This window comes from Aythya ferina (genome assembly GCF_964211825.1).
Source record: "Aythya ferina genome assembly, chromosome: 7".
Taxonomy (NCBI): domain Eukaryota; kingdom Metazoa; phylum Chordata; class Aves; order Anseriformes; family Anatidae; genus Aythya; species Aythya ferina.
Window position 1 is genome coordinate 925,055 of NC_140302.1, and position 13,588 is coordinate 938,642.

Genomic DNA, 13,588 nt, shown 5'->3' on the forward strand with positions numbered 1-13,588 from the left:
ACATCAAATCCATCCGAGGTTGCATTAATAAGAAACTTCTTGAAGCAGTGGGATAGAGGAGGATTAGGCTACCCAAGTCCTATTGATAAATGCATGTCTAAATCTCCATGCAGTCTTTTGTCCCCATATGCTCTCCCTATTAATATGTTTACTGCAGCAATTACATTTTTTTCCTCTTCTTCAGAGGATGAGTTGTTTCATTTTTAAAGAAAGAAAAAATAAATAAGTATGCTGCCAGAATCATTCAGGAGAATGAGTTAAAATAAACAGCTAAAGTTAACTGCAGCCCTGTCCTTCCACAAAAATACTTTAAATAGATACCATTACAGTGCAGCCAGAAAGTGACAAGTGCCAGTTTTCATTAAAATCTTTGCGTATGTTCATCTAAATGACAACCTTTATGGCATGTGGAGAAGTTCTGCTGCGTTTCAATCTTCTTTTTTTTTTTATTTGATCTAGGCGATGATGAGGGTAACTAAGCCCCATCTTCTGAGCAATAATGCGCTCTCAGCCGTGCCGGAGCGGCTCAGCTCCCACCCGCCACCTCGGAGCCTGCCGGGGTGCCCAGGCCCAGAAACATCCTGCAGATGAAGGAAGGCTGTTCCTGTTAACCTCGCCGACTTTGGGGCTGCTCCCCACCCTTTTCAATTCCTTGCCTGAAATGCAGACCCCTATATTCAGCGTTTTACTTTGCCTAGCTACGTTGCACTCATTCCGGGGTCACTTCTAGGCTTGTGCCAGATTTGTCAGGTTTATTTTTTATTCTCCTGTCTGAAGAGAACAAAATTTCCTTAAACCTCTGACGTACACTAGAGCAGAGCAGCAAGGGCACGTACTCTGCACCTTACAGGAGGAAGGAGGGGATCTCTCCAGCCCCGTGCCCCTGCAGCAGGGCCAGCTGCCACACAAAATGCGCTTCAAAGGAAGCTGCAGACCAGACACCGTGTCAGTCTTTTTGACGCAGGCTGAGAAATCGGGCAAAAATCACTCTTAAAGCTTTTGAAATTTGGGTGCTTCAGGTGTTGAAGAAGAATAAACGTCCTTCCCCCCGTGCTGCCCCCTTGGCACCGCCTTACATCAGCCCAGAGAGCACGCGGGGCACCTGTCAAGGAGAGGAGCGACAGCTAAACATCTGCCACTTCCTGAGCGCCGTTACCTCGAGTACGTTTTTGGCATCGTGGTAATAGATTTTATCATTTAATTGAATCACTCACTGTGTATTTCTGCCGGTAGGATCAGCAAACACTTCCCGAAACTCAGGATCCTCCTAGAAACTCACTGATGCACAGGAGCACAGCTGCCAAAGCAGGGCTACGCACATCCCTCCTGCTCCTCCTCCGTCACAGCCCGAATCTCCGAACGCCTGGACAAGTTTCATTGCCCTGCCTCACTTTTGTTCAGGGGCGTAGGTTTGGGGTCACTCCCCTGCTGAAAGAGGGCTCAGTATAGGGCTAAGAACTGAACTCAAGGTTCTGGATTTATACTTAGAGACTGCTCACTTTCAGAAGAAGGAGGTGGGTCACCAGTTTCTTTGTGGGATGCCCGAGACCTGTTGAAGCACAACTGCTTGGTGACAACTAGCAGCTGGCCGAGTAGCTTCTGTTCTTTCAAACTGAGAGCACCAACATTTTGCAGCTACAGAAGCGAGCAGGAGATAGCAAGGCAGCTCTCCCTGCCATCCTGTGGCAGCAGTCTCACAGCTACTTCAAAAGGAGGAAACATCTTTGTTTCAGGACGGGCGTGTGCTCCCAGTTACCACTCCATCATCAGGGAGATCAAACCCCACACCCGATGTAGGTGGCTTCCAACCAGAGGGTCCTTGTAAGGACAGATACTTCACTGAGAAGGAGGAGAAAGGGGGTGGAAATAAAAGAACGAAGATACAGACCAACAGTGGCTGTCCCTCACGCTCCCAACCAGCAGCACCCCCTGGGCAGGGCTGGGAACCCCCCTGCCCCTCTGCTCCCCCTCAGGAGGAGGCAACGTGCCACCATGGCTCAGGCTGCTGTGGACAAAGACAACTTCCCCGTTCCACAATCTGCTGATAAACCACGCACCAGTTTCTTTAGCCTCAGTATAAGTACCCATCGTTTTCCTCTAAATATTTACAGAAGTGCCTGCAGCTTACCGCATCTACTAGGCTTCAGTCTAACACTTGTCACCCTTTCCCTTTCATTGGGAAAAGTGATCTCTTCTCTTTATTTGTAGGTGTATTATCCACAAAGTCATCTGGTCTCTGGGTTTCTTCCCAAATCTCTCATCCTCTCTCTGTAAGTCTTCCCTTACAGCCCTGACAAAGAATAAAACCACCACAGCCTTTCCCTTACTTTAACAGAGAACATTAAGTAATCTTATTAAATTGCATTTTCCTCTTGGTATCAAGGTTTCTATCTACCTTTCAGAAAGCAAGAAAAGGAAATTTGGTTTGCAATTTAAAAAAAAATAGCCTGAAGAAGAAAACTCTGAATCTTTTCCCCACTTTGCTATCAGCCACAAAACTACCCCATTAAAGTCAGCTTCCAGGCAAACTGATGTTTTCCTAACATATGTTCCTCAAAGCTGTGCCAGCTGCAGCGCCTTCCACAGCCAATCACCGTGTTAATTGAGGTAAGCAATGAAAACATAAACACCTAAGTCACAGCAGCTCCTAGGATATTTAAAGCTGATGTGGAGAAGCTATGTTAGGCTGTTGAGGTTGTGTCTCTTGTCCTGTCTCATTTGAAGTAATGAAAGTATTACAGGTGGTTTTGTCTGCTTCGCACAGCTTGCGGCTCGTAACAGGGACACCAAATGGAGCTTCGGGTTCAGCTTCTGAATGCAGGATGGCCTCAGCAATGTTTACTACAGGACCCAATGTGATAAATAAAGTATCTGAATCTTTATCTTCATTGCTTCAAACTGGTTCTGTCTCTGGTCACTCTAAGCTGCACAGGCAGTAACAGAAGTATTGCAGGCTTTCTCAGCACTCAGAAGGCCAGCGTGCGCACCCAGGACCCCTTTCCTCTCCATTTACGGGACTTAACATCCCGTTGGAAGATTTTCTGTACTTGGCTCGTAATTCCACCCAGTGGGCCTGCGTGCCCACAGGTCAGGTGCTGACCACTTTTTAGGCATCCTGGCCCAAAGGTGGAACTAAAATAAATAAAAAGAAGTAATAATAATTTTTAAAAAATAACAAGATCTGGTTTCTTGTATTATATATCTCAGAAAAGAACCAACAACCTGGAAGACAACTACTTAATTCTGCTAAGCATGAGAAAACAACAAGTCTCTGCTGGGCCACTGAGCCCCGGGTGTTATCAGTGTGCCAATTTATATAAACCAGAGGTTTTGCCCTCCTGACTCTCTTTCTGCTGGCATATCGCTACTTTGCCAGATGTGCAAGCTCCTAGATAACTAGACTAAAGGCTGTATTGTTATAAAAAGCATCGGTTGATTAAAGAACTAGACCATTTTATGGTGTAAGCAAAACAATTTTCTCAAAAAAGCTCAGCGGCCCTCATTTTACATCCTTTGTAAACAGGGGCACTGTCCATGCCTTCTGAAAATGCAGGGAAGCCCTATAAAGCCAAAGAACCTTTCTGCCGTACCGCATTAAAGGTGAGTGATTGCAACACGAGGTGTAGCCTTCTATCTTGTAGCAAGTCATTTGAGCCCTTGTTTGCTACGACCTGAGATGCTGTGCCCTTCTGAATGACAAGAATGAGTTAGTAACTTGATGAGTGAAACAAATGGACAGAAACTTTGTCCTAGTCTGCTGGGTTTTGTTGTTGTTGTTTTTCTCTCCTGCTTCTACAGTTCCTAAAGCATATGGTTTTAAATTAGGGTCTTTGACAGCAAAAACAGAGCACATTTTATAACTCCCAGCACTACAGGAAACGGCTGTATATAAGCACAAACCCAGACAGTTTCTGTCTTGAATCGCTCCAGGCCACTGTTGGCCCAGTTCTCAGCTGTATCACAGCCTCTGCTGGGCCATTTCACTCGTGCACAGAGGCTATAAACCCATCTTATGCAGAAATCCCTTCAGCAACGGGTCAAGCGCTGAGAAGTGCAAAGCCAACCTAGCTGCTCATCGCCCCTGTCTTCAGTGGCCCAGGCCCTTAGGAGGTGCACAGCTCTGCTTCAGCATCACTTGGCTGCTCTCTCCTGAACAGCTCATCTGCATGCCAAGAAACTGGGTTACTGCAGTCTTCGAGGTATTCCCAGTTTTGTACAGAGAAAGCCTAGTCTATGCAGAGAAAAAAAATCTTTAAATCACGTTGTCTTCTCTTGGGGAGCTGTCCCTGTGCCAGAAGCTCCCCTGGCACAAAAGCTTGGCACAGCTTTTTTTTTTTTTTTTTTTTTTTTTTTTTTTTTTTTTTTATAGGCCACTGTACTCACTTGTTGCTAATTATAAAATAAAGGTGGGTTTTTTGTTCCCTCCACTAGTAGACTACTTATTCCACAACCGTATGTTCAACCTAGCTTACAAAAGAAATAGAAGTACGACCCTGCAGGCAGGTTGTTTCTCTCACACAGGACAGAAGTAACCCCACAACTATTAGCTGTCACTTCATAGCTTGCACGGGGCAGGAAATGCATTTGAGCAGCTCTTGCTGTTGGATGGGCAGATGCTCTTGGATGTGGCAGGTTTTTAGGGCCTGGAAATTACCAAAATGGAAGGGCCTCAGCACCAGAGCTGACTGAGGAACAGGAACTTTTAGTCAAGAGTACTGACATAAGTTTTTTAACTTTTCCTTAAATTTTGCTAGAAAGTTGTCTGAGGAAAAAAAAGAAAAAAAAAAGAAAAAGAAAAAAAAAAAAAGCATGCTATTTACACTTTTAATTCATAGAAAAAAAACTGTGGAAAGGAGATGCTTGTTATGAGAAAGAAAATACATCCATAGAAAACCCAATTTTCCAGCAAAAGATAGTTCTATTAAAAAAATTCTAAGGAGACTTCATCGGCTCAGTTGAAAGTTCTTCCCCAGGTTTTTTTAATGCCTCTGTCAAGTCACTTCATTTCTCTGTCCCAGTGGCATATTTGAAAATAGATAAGATAATGCTTTTTCATTTGTCTTCTTTTGAGTGTTGGCTATTTACATAAGTTCTTTTGGACGGGCACTCTGCTGTTATTATTTTATCTAGGACACTGCATAGCATGTAAATCATCACCTATCATTCAGAGTTTCTAGGGACTGCTCTAATGCCGGTGATAAATTAGAGTAATTCAGGCTAACTGAATGCTTTTCCCCAGGTTTACTTGTGATTTTCCAAAACTATAAATACATAATTATAGAAGCACAGCTCTATGAGGATTAGTTGCTTTTTAAATTGAATCAGTCTGTTCCCATAGTGTCTTTGAACATGGTCTGATACTTGTATTTGAAAATTTACAAAGTGAATAAGTGAATAAATTGTATTGCGAAGTGTATAAAACTCAGCAAGTTGGAGATCTAAACAAGTCAACCTTCAGGGATAAAAAATTATAATTTAGTTTTTTAGTTACATCGCAGACTTTTTATGCCTTATGTAAAAACTTATTTGTTCAGCTTGTTTGCTGCCAGATGAACTCCGCGATGATAGTTTATCATGCTTGACTGAACATAGGAGCCCCACACATATGCTTGAAAGGCACACTTCTGATAGCATCTTTACTTCTTATAAAACCTAATCATACTGAAATGCGACTCGCCATTACGAGATAGAACACGTTATTTTTTAGACATCTGTGAAATCAGCCCGGTTACCAAGGCGGCCCATGAAATCAGCTTCTCCTCTGAGCGGCAGCTCTCTGGCAGAGGAGCTGTGCTTGGCACCACGCTGCAGCCCAGCAACCACAGCTCTAACCCCGAACTGCGGCTCTGCTGCTCCTGGGGGGAAAGGAGAAGTCCGCTATGGGCATGGTGGAGCAGCAGCGGGGTCATCGGCGTGACTTTGCCCAGGGCCCCAGGCAATCCGGGATCATACAGGGAGAGACTCGGAGTGCCGGGATGGACTTACAGCAAAACCACAGCAAACCACAAAGCAAATCTTCCCTCTTCAAGTATCAGTAACAGAGAAATTCGAAATCCCTCCCTTCTCAGCAGCAGCTTCTAGGAGAGCCCCACTACAGAGATGGGGAGCTCCCTGTTAGTGTGGTGGGTGACTTGGCACTGAAACTCTTCGCCCTCGTCCTCTGCAGACGCACACCTGAACACACAGCTGCAATTGCCATTTGCGGAGGGAATTATTTCATGGGGAGCGCTAAGGGGCCACAGGAAGGACATTTGATTGTCATGGCAATTACCCCCAGAATATGGGACAAAGAAATTGCCTTGCTCGGGCGCTGCCATCACCTCCCAGCCTCGCTGCCTGCCCTCCCAGAGGCAGCTCAGTGTCTGTGCGGTGCCCCAGCGGGACAGGATCGCTGCACGGAGCGGCCGCAAAGCCCAGAATAGACATCCATGGGGACATCTCTGGGCCTGGTTTTAGAGAGGCGTTTGTCTGAACTTCTGGGATTAGGCTGCCAGCAGCACAGGCAGGTGTCGACACAAAGCCCTGCAAACACGAGCGGTACCGTGAGAATAATGCTGCTGTAGTTGGGCTGGTTGGAGAGCATCAGTGGGGGAAGGCTTGTCAGCAGGGGCAATGCCTCGCGTTACAGAGATTTATACAAGTCTGGGGTGCCAAAGTGCAGCGAGAAGCAATGAGACGGCTCTACAGAGCAGACAAAGCTTTTCCTCCGCCAACGTTTCCCTGGGGATGCGAGCCCACAGCACGCTGAGCAGAGCAGCAGCAGACACTGCAGGCAGGGGGCTCGTCCCCACAGCACGCTGAGCAAGCGATGCGCGGCTCCCTCCGTCCAGCAGCCCTCGGGCCCCCTGCCACAGCAGCTGCAGCGGGGTCCCACAGGTTTACCAAACACCAGCTTTGCTGCCTTGTCCTTGTGATTCCTCCCAGCCCCGTTTCACAACATTTTCCTAGCAACTGTGTCACAAAGAACCAACCTGCATGCCGGTGCATCTTTGCTGGCACCGCAAAATAACAGCACTACAGTTTCTACATTTCAGTCTATTTTTTTTCTGCAAAGATCAACAAATTCTGCAGCAAAAGGACACAGTATAATCAGGAGATCATCCGCCTGAAAGAAATATAAATCTTGCAAAAATTATGCACTCTGTGGAGAAGCGTGATGCTGTTTTTAGCATACAAGCACACACACCGCAAGGCCAAATCCATCTATAAGTCAACACAAGCCTCTTCACATCACTTACTAATGAGAATATATACTCATTCTTTCCCTTGAAACAATTTTTCCAAGTAAACTCCAGATGTTTTGCATATTACTGATGACCTGCCTTAGCTGGGGCTGCTCTGCTGCACAGCAGCGTTGCTGGGGCTGGCAGTAAGGTCAGCCCCTGACTTTCTGCCCTTGCTGGGCCCACTGGTTAATACTGCCCAGCCGAGGAATTACCGTGTGCACAGAGGTGAGCACCTCATGCACACTGTGGGGTTACGCTGCAAAATAACAGGGGAACAGCTCGCTCGCTCTTCTCCATCCACTGAAATGCTTGGACAAAAATGGAGCCGTGCCTGTTCCTCGTGCCTTCAATAACATCGTTCTTTTCATCGTCCAGGAAAGGAAGCCCATTTGCCATTGTCTGCAGCTACCTTGGTCAGCTCCAGAGCCTTCTTAATGTGTTTCTCTCTTCTGAAACCAGAAGGCCTTCACCTGCACGGTTAGATTTGATATCCCAGCTTTGTCATTCGAAATATATTGGAGCTGTCTGCTGACGGAAGCACGCGGTCACCCAAGGAATCACTACCACCCTGTGGGGACCAGTAGCTTTATTCCAGTGAGGTGAGACTTCAGTACAGAAATCCATCACAGCTCTCTAACCCTCAACCTCAACAGCTCTGCCATGGCAGGAATTTGTTTCTGGGCGAGTTTCGCAGTATCCCACAGAGCTATGCCTTGAGCTGGGGAGTCTTCTGTGGGCTGCTGCTGGATCCACATCCACGAGCAGGGAGCGTGAACAGGAACTGTTGCCCAGCCTGCCCAGGTGGCTCCAGATATACCCGAGAAGAAAGCTGACAATGTCTGGCAGATGCTTTTGTAGGAGTCACCGTGCTGGTGAAACCCTCAGCTCTGCTCTGGGTGAAGTCAAGCAGGAGGGACGCAAAACGTCCCCTGAATGGCAGAGGAGCAACAACGCCTTGTTCAGGAAACAAGGGCAGCAAAGCAAAACTTCACTGGTAGTGAAATAGGCAGCATTAACGTGAAAGGGATTTGGCAGGAGTTATGGCAGGCTGAGTCAACATTAGCAGAATTTTTTCCTGGCTTCCTTTAGAGTGATAACTCCAATAACACTGGAGAATGAGCAGGAATAATAAAGAAAAACAACACCAAGAAAAAAACCCTGCAGGGGCTGAAGCTCAAGAGCTTCTTTTCTTGTGACTCCATTATTATATGTCTGGTTTTTCAATTCCTTGGAACACTAAAACCAATAAAATCTCTTTCATTTATGAATTAAATAAATAGACAAAGAGACTGCAGCCCCAGCCTGTGGGACCACCATTGCTGAGTGCCTTGCTTGAGTGCAGTGGGTGGTGGTATTTTTAAAGACAACAAGGCCAATAATATGTGCAGGCTGGTTCAAAAGATAGGCAATTACAAACATTTCCTGCAGAGCATATAAGGTCTGCAGGTTTGTAAGTGCCTTTTAGCTTCCTTGTTTTAATCACGGGTCTTGAAACAGCCTGAAATCAACCTATGTGCAATGTAAGAGCTGAATGCTTTTCCTTGAACAGGAGGGGTGGTTTTGTAACCTTGCCCTCCTCAAAGACAAAACTCTGCGCTTGTGAATTGCTGCTGGTCTTCGGCCTGGCACCAGCAGACCAACCCCAGGTAAATCGCTGGGTGGGTAGGTTTATATGGCTGGGCACTCAGCTGGTAGAAATCCGTGACCTTCCACCGGCTTCACGTGTCGCCTGGTGGCACGAGAAGAGCCGCGCTCACGCCAGTTGGCTGGCCTCAAGCTACTGCTTTGTAAACTTAAGCTGCTACCAAGGAATCATTTGCAGAACAACGGGGGATTGCTCATTGATTTCTCAAACAATGATGAAGGAGAAAAAAGGAAAAGAAAAAAACAACAACAACAAGGAAGGAAATGAAATTTTAACTGTCCCAAGCTGTCCAAGAAGAAGCAATGCTCTCCATCTCTGCACCACCTGGAAGAGCTGATTATTACTGCAGATCCCAATTACAGGGACAACAACGCAACAACATGGATGGTTCTTTAAAAATAAACAAACAGGGATGGAGCAGTGTTATTGATCACTGTTATTAGCATAGTGGGTCAGCATAATTTAAACCCTTCCATTAAGGCGCAAAGATGGGTTTCCAAGATAGGGCATCCGTGCAATTATTGAGCTGAGTAGGAGGTAGAAATGTAATTATGTAAACTAACTAAATTAAGAGGATTGCACAGTTCATTAGAGTCCCTTTTTTTTGTTTTTTTTTGGTCAGCATTTTGGATCACCAGCTGCTATAGAATTTCATTTCCATTAAGAAGCATTAATTGCATCTCTTCCGTGCAAGCAGAGGAGTGTTGGTGTGAGCAGCTCTACCCTTGCGGCTGCAGAGCAGGTGTGGAAATGCCTCCTGCACATCTCCAGCGCTCAGGATGGGCAGCCCCTATTCCCTCACCGAGCCTTTGAGGGGACCACGTACTCCTGCCAAGTATATCTGCAATCACACTGGTTTGTAGGAACCTGTATAATCGACACTGTTAAGGATTTAAGGAAATAAATCCAGAAAATTCAGGAAATGCGGCTGAAGAGAGTGTTCCATTTTGCTAATAATTTCTAAGCACAAAGCCCGGCCCTTCCTCAGAGGAGCACCGCTGTGGCCAGAGAGAAGAGCCAGGGGAGGCTCAGTCACCATGCGCCTGGCACACGCACTGAGTTGAGACAGGGAGCTCATTTCATGTGGGACTCTCACACACTGTGGGGTAATATAGAGGTAAGATATTGCTCTACGACCTACCAAATAAATGCAAAGCACACCTTTGGCCCTCAGCAACTGGGAGGTTTCCCATCTATAGGGGTATAGGAGCAGAGCCATCCAGAGCAGGAGACTTTGCTACCCGTCAGCTTGCCGTGACTCTCCCCTCTGCAGAGGGAGGTCTCCTCGTCATCCACCGCTGGCACACACGGGCTGGCTGCTGGAGCTCCTCTGCCTCCAGACAGGGCGCTCAGCCTGCTCGCATCCCTGCCCGTGCTCTGTGCTTTGGCTTGGTTTAGATTTCTTTTGGTATGGAGATGTGTGTTTTTGTTTGTTTGTTGTTCTTGCTCTAAAGACAGGGGATGTTTTCATTGCAATGCCTGAACGTGTTTTGCCTCACAGACTGGTTGCTCAAGCTCTTTCCACGTGGCAGTCAATGCTGAAGAGCTTCATAAGATGAATCTCTCTCTCATAGGTGTAACGAGTGTATAGGACATACCACTGCCAAGAGGGTGACCAGACTGGCCTTATTTGCTGAACAGCAGGTTAAAAAAGTCCTAGATCTTCCCTCCAGCAGAGAAGCTGCTAAATACAGACACAGATGTTTGCAGGAGAGAGAAATGCTTCTTTGCTCAAGAGATTGTTTACATAATACTCTTCCATACGCAGGGGGAAAAAAGGACCTAATTTGGATGCCTGTGTAAAAAGATGGATGTTGCGCTGTGTGAGGCTGGTATAGAAGCGTGTTTTGTGGTTAATGGCTTTTGAAAAGGTTTTACCTGCACTAAGCACCAGACTCCATACTTGTTCTTTATAAATGAGCATCCTGCAGGCTACTAGGCAAAAAGAACCTATGGAAAGCTCCTCTTGCCGCATGCAAATCATTGCTGCCACATTGGCTTTTCCCCTGCTGGCTGTATTAATGTGTTGTTTGCACAGATAAATTAGGAACTTAGAGCAGCACATTCAGCAGCCCTCGGTGCCCCCACCTACACACGCCTTGCTTCGGCACAGGGAGGACTGCTTGTGCACAGCGGAGCTTATTGGGATGACTCATGTGTAATACAGGGCTGTGATCACACAGGAACCACCACGGTGCAGCCTGCGGCACCAGGATCAACACTGCAGGCTGCACTTCGGTGCACAGAGGAAATTCGTAAGGTCCCGGCAGACAGAGCACTGCTGTGCCAGGCTCAGCAGGCAGCACGGGTCTGCTGCTTTTATTCTGCCCGAATACCTCTTAACTCTGTAACCCTACCTACTTATTTTCATGGGATTCCTTAAGGCAAGCTTTCTGCAGGAAGGGAGCTGAGCTGCAGCTTTCTTTTCCAAGAGAAGTAGCAGCGAGGAATGGTTGGAGAAAGGCAGCAGGACGGCAAGCTGCTGCCTCGCAAAGAGACGGCCTGCTGCGGGCCCGGAGCTGCAAAGAAGGAGCAGGCATTGAGTCGCAGCTCAAAGAGCACCACAGAGCAGCAAAGCAAGGTCTGGGAGGAGACGGGAGCCACGTGCCATCTTTTGCACGTGGAGCGTGAGGTTCCTCACCCTGGTGCAGCAGCACAGTGACCGAAGCTGGCTGTACGTGACACAACCTCTGCTACACGGGAAGGACCAGGCTGAAAGAGCTGCTGTGAAAGAAACGACCTAAGGAGCTGCTTTAAAAAGCTTGACATAGATTTTTCTCTAGGTGAAAACCCTCTGCAAGTTATAACGATGGTCACCATGGTCTAAGTTCATATCAAGATACATCAATAGAGAATCACTGTGAGATTCCCACATTAAAAAAAAAAAAAAAAAAAAAAGTAAGAATATAAGCGAAGTATTCGGTGTTTGTGCTTTTTCTGCACAAGTAAATATTTCTTCAGTTTGTCTAGTCCATATTATTTTACAGTGGTGCAGTTCCTCTTCATTTAGCTCTTCATGTGAAGTTTCCCAAACGACTGATGCTAATGCAGCTGTCAGAAAGGTTGAAAATATTTGACTTTCCTTTTTTCTAGCCCAGATCCATAGTTTTACACACTCTGGATCTATATCTTTATCTCAAACGGTACAGTGAATAACATTTTACTCGGTTAATCGATATATACCTCACCCCTAGCAGGAGAAAGCTACCGTACAGTTAATTAATCCATTTCTATGCCTAGAATTAAACAAACTCTGTGGATTGTGGCCATATCCCGACAGCTCTCCCTGCTTTAGAGTCAAGAAGAGAAAGCAGGTTGGCCCAGCAGCAGTGGTTGGTATTTTACCTAAACCTCGATACTGCAGAGATGTTTGCAGTATCCAATAGCCTGAGTTAAAGGGGAGGGGGAGATACGTCTGCAATTCTAAGATCTCATTAAGATCAGCCTCGACTCTTCTCATACATGTTTAGACTTGCAATAACTAGATTATTTCTTTCACCTACAAACCCCTTCACTGGATGTTCAGAACCATCTGGCCACACCCCACTGTTCTTACCTGCACCTCGACGTTCACTAATACCAGTGGCCCACTTTTGACTTAATGCCCCATTTTGGTTGATTTATAAAACAACTCAACAACACTCTTCTTCACAATTCAAGGTTATTCAGGGCAACCAGATAAGAAGCCAAGGCAGTGATCTTAATTGGACCAGGAAAACAGTTATTTTGGACCACTTCTTTGTTGCAGAAGTTTAATCTTGCATTAAAACCATTTACCGGCATTCTGCATAGTCATTCATTGATTCCTGTTGCCTTCCTTTGTATTCTAGGATATAAAATACGATTCTGTATCTATTTTTATTGGTTGTTCTCACATAAAGAGCATTAAAGAAAACATTTTTGTATAAAATGTAGTTGCAATCAATCTAGAGAATAGAGCTGAGATCTTCAGTGTGTCGGACCCACTGGACAAGATATATTTGCAGCTGGAGGTGCCATCATAAAAAAGGCACGATTCACCAGACATCATTATTTAATCTCCAGTTGCTCTCAGCTCCTTTTCATCAAGCCAAAGGAAGGTATTGTCATCAAGCAACTCTGGCATTGCTTTTGAAATCATCTCTTCTCTGTTCTGTTATAGTATACCACGAGGACTTGACTGGAAATGTCAAACTGTACAGTCCTAAAGGAAATGTTTAAAATATACAACAGCGCAGTCCATAGTTCTAGCACATTGATGCTGGAGGGTTGCCAACAAGCCTTGGCACTGAGCAATAAATTTATAATATGCTCCATTGGAAGGTTTCACTTTGAAGCGTGGCTGAGCGGCTAGCAGCAGTTAAGTGGGCAGTAAACATATTAGAGTCGAGTAAAATCAACTGCCGGGGCTGGACCCACCACACGGAGGAGAAGCATTTTGATGCAGAACCACAAGATAGGGTATGTGCATGGGGCAGATCCTTTGGCACTATGGTCATAGGATAGATTATGATAGGCTAGTCTTACACTTGTTTCTCCCCAAGTTTCTTCTGTAGGGATGGAGAGGAGAGAACCGTGGATGAGGAACCCAACAGAAGTGTGTTAAACCGAAGTCTCTGCCACCTGACCGCCTTCTTTGGGAGTGTTTTGGGGGGAGGGGGCTGGGATATGCTGCGTATCATTCCTAGGGCTGCATTTCTGGCTTTCCTCAAAGCGGCGTGGATGAGCTGTAGCACAG

General features: G+C 46.1%; 1 protein-coding gene across 5 annotated transcripts in view; it reads right to left on the minus strand.

Moving 5' to 3' along the window:
- Nucleotides 1-13,588, minus strand: part of LOC311439579 (uncharacterized protein) — a 377,995-nt gene that overhangs the window by 172,516 nt on the left and 191,891 nt on the right. The gene's annotated exons all lie outside the window — the stretch shown is intronic.